The following is a 6,025-nucleotide window of genomic DNA, read 5'->3' on the forward strand; positions in this document are numbered from 1 at the left end:
TTTACTATAAAAATGAAATGATTTTCTACTGTATAGTTTTAGCAGAATAATATGCATCGCGAAATGCGCTGACAGACTAATTTGTGTCAATGTTACAGCTCACAAAGCAGGGATATGCTTATTCAGCCTATTGATCCGGCCTACGTGCTTGTAGGACGATTCTTGTTCTGTCTGGTCGAGATTTGATTTATATATAATCTTGTGACGGCATTATTCTCTTAGCTACAAATCATATGTATATTTTTGTCTTGGAATGAAATGTTCTGCTTTTGTATCTTATCTCGCAGGAATCACCCAGACATCAGCAGCTCTACCTCATTTCCTTGCCAAGCTGCTATAATGCAATTCAGAAAACCACACTAGAATATTTATCTCTGAAAATTCAGGCGGCTAAATGAATACCTGTGTTTTTTCTGATTAATGTTGTCTAGCTGGTTCCACTGTACAAATATAATGGGTAACACTGATATGGGCAGACATTGAAAGAAACAAAACATTTGCTTTAACAAAGTCATTTTGGAATTGTAGCATCAACTGTCAAAACCCAATAATGACTGCCCATACGTCAGCGGGTAAGATGCTTTATTTGGTAGCACCATAAAAAGCATGGTTCTGCAGAATAGCGGCTGCACATATCATAATAAAGAGGCAGAATTTATTTTTATTTTTTACAATTTCTGCCTCATTAATGTCTATATACATAGCGCTCCAGTTACGGGAGAAATATGCAGTGTAAAATAACCAACGTCCACCCCAAAGGTCTTTTGTGTATGTATGAATAAGTAAAGCAAGATATACAGTGGAGGAAATAAGTATTTGATCCCTTGCTGATTTTGTAAGTTTGCCCACTGTCAAAGACATGAACAGTCTAGAATTTTTAGGCTAGGTTAATTTTACCAGTGAGAGATAGATTATATAAAAAAAAAAAAAAAAATCACATTGTCAAAATTATATATATTTATTTGCATTGTGCACAGAGAAATAAGTATTTGATCCCCTACCAACCATTAAGAGTTCAGCCTCCTCCAGACCAGTTACACGCTCCAAATCAACTTGGTGCCTGCATTAAAGACAGCTGTCTTACATGGTCACCTGTATAAAAGACTCCTGTCCACAGACTCAATGAATCAGTCTGACTCTAACCTCTACAACATGGGCAAGACTAAAGAGCTTTCTAAGGATGTCAGGGACAAGATCATAGACCTGCACAAGGCTGGAATGGGCTACAAAACCATAAGTAAGACGCTGGGTGAGAAGGAGACAACTGTTGGTGCAATAGTAAGAAAATGGAAGACATACAAAATGACTGTCAATCGACATCGATCTGGGACTCCATGCAAAATTTCACCTCGTGGGGTATCCTTGATCCTGAGGAAGGTGAGAGCTCAGCCGAAAACTACACGGGGGGAACTTGTTAATGATCTCAAGGCAGCTGGGACCACAGTCACCAAGAAAACCATTGGTAACACATTACGCCGTAATGGATTAAAATCCTGCAGTGCCCGCAAGGTCCCCCTGCTCAAGAAGGCACATGTACAGGCCCGTCTGAAGTTTGCAAATGAACATCTGGATGATTCAGAGAGTGATTGGGAGAAGGTGCTGTGGTCAGATGAGACTAAAATTGAGCTCTTTGGCATTAACTCAACTCGCCGTGTTTGGAGGAAGAGAAATGCTGCCTATGACCCAAAGAACACCGTCCTCACTGTCAAGCATGGAGGTGGAAACATGTTTTGGGGGTGTGTCTCTGCTAAGGGCACAGGACTACACCGCATCAATGGGAGAATGGATGGAGCCATGTACCGTCAAATCCTGAGTGACAACCTCCTTCCCTCCCCCAGGACATTAAAAATGGCTCGTGGCTGGGTCTTCCAGCACGACAATTACCCGAAACATACAGCCAAGGCAACAAAGGAGTGGCTCAAAAAGAAGCACATTAAGGTCATGGAGTGGCCTAGCCAGTCTCCAGACCTTAATCCCATCGAAAACTAATGGAGGGAGCTGAAGATCCGAGTTGCCAAGCGACAGCCTCGAAATCTTAATGATTTACAGATGATCTGCAAAGAGGAGTGGGCCAAAATTCCATCTAACATGTGTGCAAACCTCATCATCAACTACTAAAAATGTCTGACTGCTGTGCTTGCCAACAAGGGTTTTGCCACCAAGTATTAAGTCTTGTTTGCCAAAGGGATCAAGTACTTATTTCTCTGTGCACAATGTAAATAAATATATATAATTTTGACAATGTGATTTATTTTATTTTTTTTAATATAATCTATCTCTCACTGGTAAAATTAACCTAGCCTAAAAATTCTAGACTGTTCATGTCTTTGACAGTGGGCAAACTTACAAAATCAGCAAGGGATCAAATACTTATTTCCTTCACTGTGTGTGTATATATATATATATATATATATATATATATATATCTCCAAAAAAGAGAACGTGAAGCAGCACTCAAATGAAGTGAATTTATTCATCCAACATGGAACCACAACGTTTCACCTCCTCTATGTAGGCATTTTCAAGTAGTGTGTGTTAGGAATACATACGTGTATATATAAGGGGTGCAACCCAAAATAATCAGTGCAATCAATCAGTATACAATAAAAGGATTTTTTTGTCATCATACAATGATATAAAGTGACTAGTGACATAAGTATCAATGGTGCAAAAGATAAAACATGATATAATATATTGCTTTTCATAAAGTGTAATATCCTCGTGTTACAAAAAGTGTTAAAAAGTTAATTAAATATGAGCAATGTAATTATTAAAAACATCAACAGCTGGCACTCACCAATCTAGAAAGAGAGGAATCATTGTAGCTGGACTCATATGTATTCTACATCCTCCATTAACAGCATGTAGAATCTTAGACTGAGCATGCCTCTAACTAACCCACCAATTGGGTCAAAATGCACATGTGATCAATAGTCGTCAAGGGAACAAGGAAGCAACATCAGATGACACAGCATGAGTTATCCATCATAATGGACGTGACTGTGTATATACGTCACTGCCCATTCGGGTGTGAAGACGCCATCTTTAAGAAGGGAAGGCAATAAGGTAAATGGGATTCGAGATTACAATCAAGTTTAAAAGCGAAAAAACGTTCAGTTTTTATTGCTTAGTCCCTCATCACACCTAGGGATATTAACGGTCAATTCGCCAATATAGCGAAAAACGTTTATGTAGATAGCTTGTGTAGGTACAGATCAAAAGAATATTCTGTCCCTAGACACGCACTGTAACCCTCATCCATAAGGGAACAATAAATGTCAAAAAGTATCTACCATATCGTCAGGTGATGGTTCCCCACCTCGGGCAGATTATGGTGGACACAATTAATTCAGGGATCCATTAGTTGCATATATATTATTTGTTAAAACAAAACAAAAAATAAATAAAAAAATTATTTGTACCTTCATCAAAATGGTCATAAACGCCACCGATCCCTAGTGTGAACATGGACAAAGCATATAATATCAAAATGGACCAATCTAAAGTAGAATTCTAGATGTTTTTTTCAAAATCAAATCCCATTCACATTGAAATTGTTGTATTATACGTCAAGACCATCACTTTGGTAATACATTTTCTCAAAAAAATGAAAAAATAAATAAATAACTTTTTCAAAAAAATTCTCATTATTTTTTTATTTTTTACTATTAAAGAGAGATAAAGATCTTCTTATATGTAGAAATATAATGGAGGCATAATTGTTGAGGGAGGATTATAACATATGAGTCCAAACTCTCCAATTCCAGATCGTGTGGGTCCAGTCATATCATATCATTGACACTCTCAAAAGAGAAGAGAACAAAAAAGAGTGTCAATGATATGATATGACTGGACCCACACGATCTGGAATTGGAGAGTTTGGACTCATATGTTATAATCCTCCCTCAACAATTATGCCTCCATTATATTTCTACATATAAGAAGATCTTTATCTCTCTTTAATAGTAAAAAATAAAAAAATAATGAGAATTTTTTTGAAAAAGTTTTTTTTTTTCTTTTTTTTTGAGAAAATGTATTACCAAAGTGATGGTCTTGACGTATAATACAACAATTTCAATGTGAATGGGATTTGATTTTGAAAAAAACATCTAGAATTCTACTTTAGATTGGTCCATTTTGATATTATATGCTTTGTCCATGTTCACACTAGGGATCGGTGGCGTTTGACCATTTTGATGAAGGTACAAATAATTGTTTATTTTTTTTTTGTTTTGTTTTAACAAATAATATATATGCAACTAATGGATCCCTGAATTAATTTTGTCCACCATAATCTGTCCGGGGTGGGGAACCATCACCTGACGATATGTTAGATACTTTTTGTCATTTATTGTTCCCTTATGGATATGAGGGTTACAGTGCGTGTCTAGGGACAGAATATTCTTTTGATCTGTTCCTACACAAGCTATTTACATCAACGTTTTTCGCTATATTGGCGAATTGACCGTTAATATCCCTAGGTGTGATGAGGGACTAAGCAATAAAAACTGAGCGTTTTTTCGCTTTTAAACTTGATTGTAATCTGGAATCCCATTTACCTTATTGCCTTCCCTTCTTAAAGATGGCGTCTTCACACCCGAATGGGCAGTGACGTATATACACAGTCACGTCCATTATGTTGGATAACTCATGCTGTCATCTGATGTTGCTTCCTTGTTCCCTTGACGACTATTGATCACATGTGCATTTTGACCCAATTGGTGGGTTAGTTAGAGGCATGCTCAGTCTAAGATTCTACATGCTGTTAATGGAGGATGTAGAATACATATGAGTCCAGCTACAATGATTCCTCTCTTTCTAGATTGGTGAGTGCCAGCTGTTGATGTTTTTAATAATTACATTGCTTATATTTAATTAACTTTTTAACACTTTTTGTAACACGAGGATATTACACTTTATGAAAAGCAATATATTATATCATGTTTTATCTTTTGCACCATTGATACTTATGTCACTAGTCACTTTATATCATTGTATGATGACAAAAAATCCTTTTATTGTATTATTGTATACTGATTGATTGTTTTGGGTTGCACCCCTTATATATACACGTATGTATTCCTAACACACACTATTTGAAAATGCCTTCATAGAGGAGGTGAAACGTTGTGGTTCCATGTTGGATGAATAAATTCACTTTATTTGAGTGCTGCTTCACGTTCTCTTTTTCGGATATCTAACACATAAGGAGAGGTCACTCCTTTATTTTTGAAGCTTTGCACCAGCCTAGTCAGGCATTTGTTCACAGTGCTGCTCCAATCCTCTGCTTTTTTTCTATATATATATATATGTGTGTGTGTATATATATATATATATATATATATATATATATATATATATATATATATATATATATATATTAAACACACAAAAAGGAGGCTCATATGGCAAATAAAGTCAGGGGCTAGGGGCTATATGGTTAACGCATCCTCCCTCAATACCAAGAAAAGGCAACTCCTATAGATACATTTATAAACAAAAGGAGATGAAGGAGCTAAACAGCCAATAATAATAAAATATCTTTAATTGACACATAAATACACAAAATATTAAAATTACAAATGGACAAAAGGACTCTGTAGTTCCAAAACAGCACAACAGGAGAAACTCCCAGAAATAATCCAGGGCAAAATAAACCGACAAACTAGGTCCAGAGTATGAGACACCGTGTCTAATGGTACAGGTGAATGGTTATATCCTATTACAAGTGCAACCTTCACATACAAAGGACAGGGTAAAAAGTGGAGATGAATCGCCTGAAAAAACAGGTCCACAGACTGAAAAGTCAGTCACCACCCGTTTATTTAAAGAAAAATTGTCTTACCCCATAGTGAATGGACCGAGAGAATCAATCAAATGTGCTGTTTAACCCCAACGCGCGTTTCGCGGTCTGCTTCCTCAAGGGGTATGATGTATCAAAGAATGGGACAGCGATATATATGGTAACCAACAGGTGTTCATCACTGGTTCAATTACCACCCTCCAATGAGCAGCGGCGCGCATT

The sequence above is a fragment of the Rhinoderma darwinii genome, chromosome 1 (genome assembly GCF_050947455.1).
Source record: "Rhinoderma darwinii isolate aRhiDar2 chromosome 1, aRhiDar2.hap1, whole genome shotgun sequence".
In the NCBI taxonomy this organism is placed as follows: domain Eukaryota; kingdom Metazoa; phylum Chordata; class Amphibia; order Anura; family Rhinodermatidae; genus Rhinoderma; species Rhinoderma darwinii.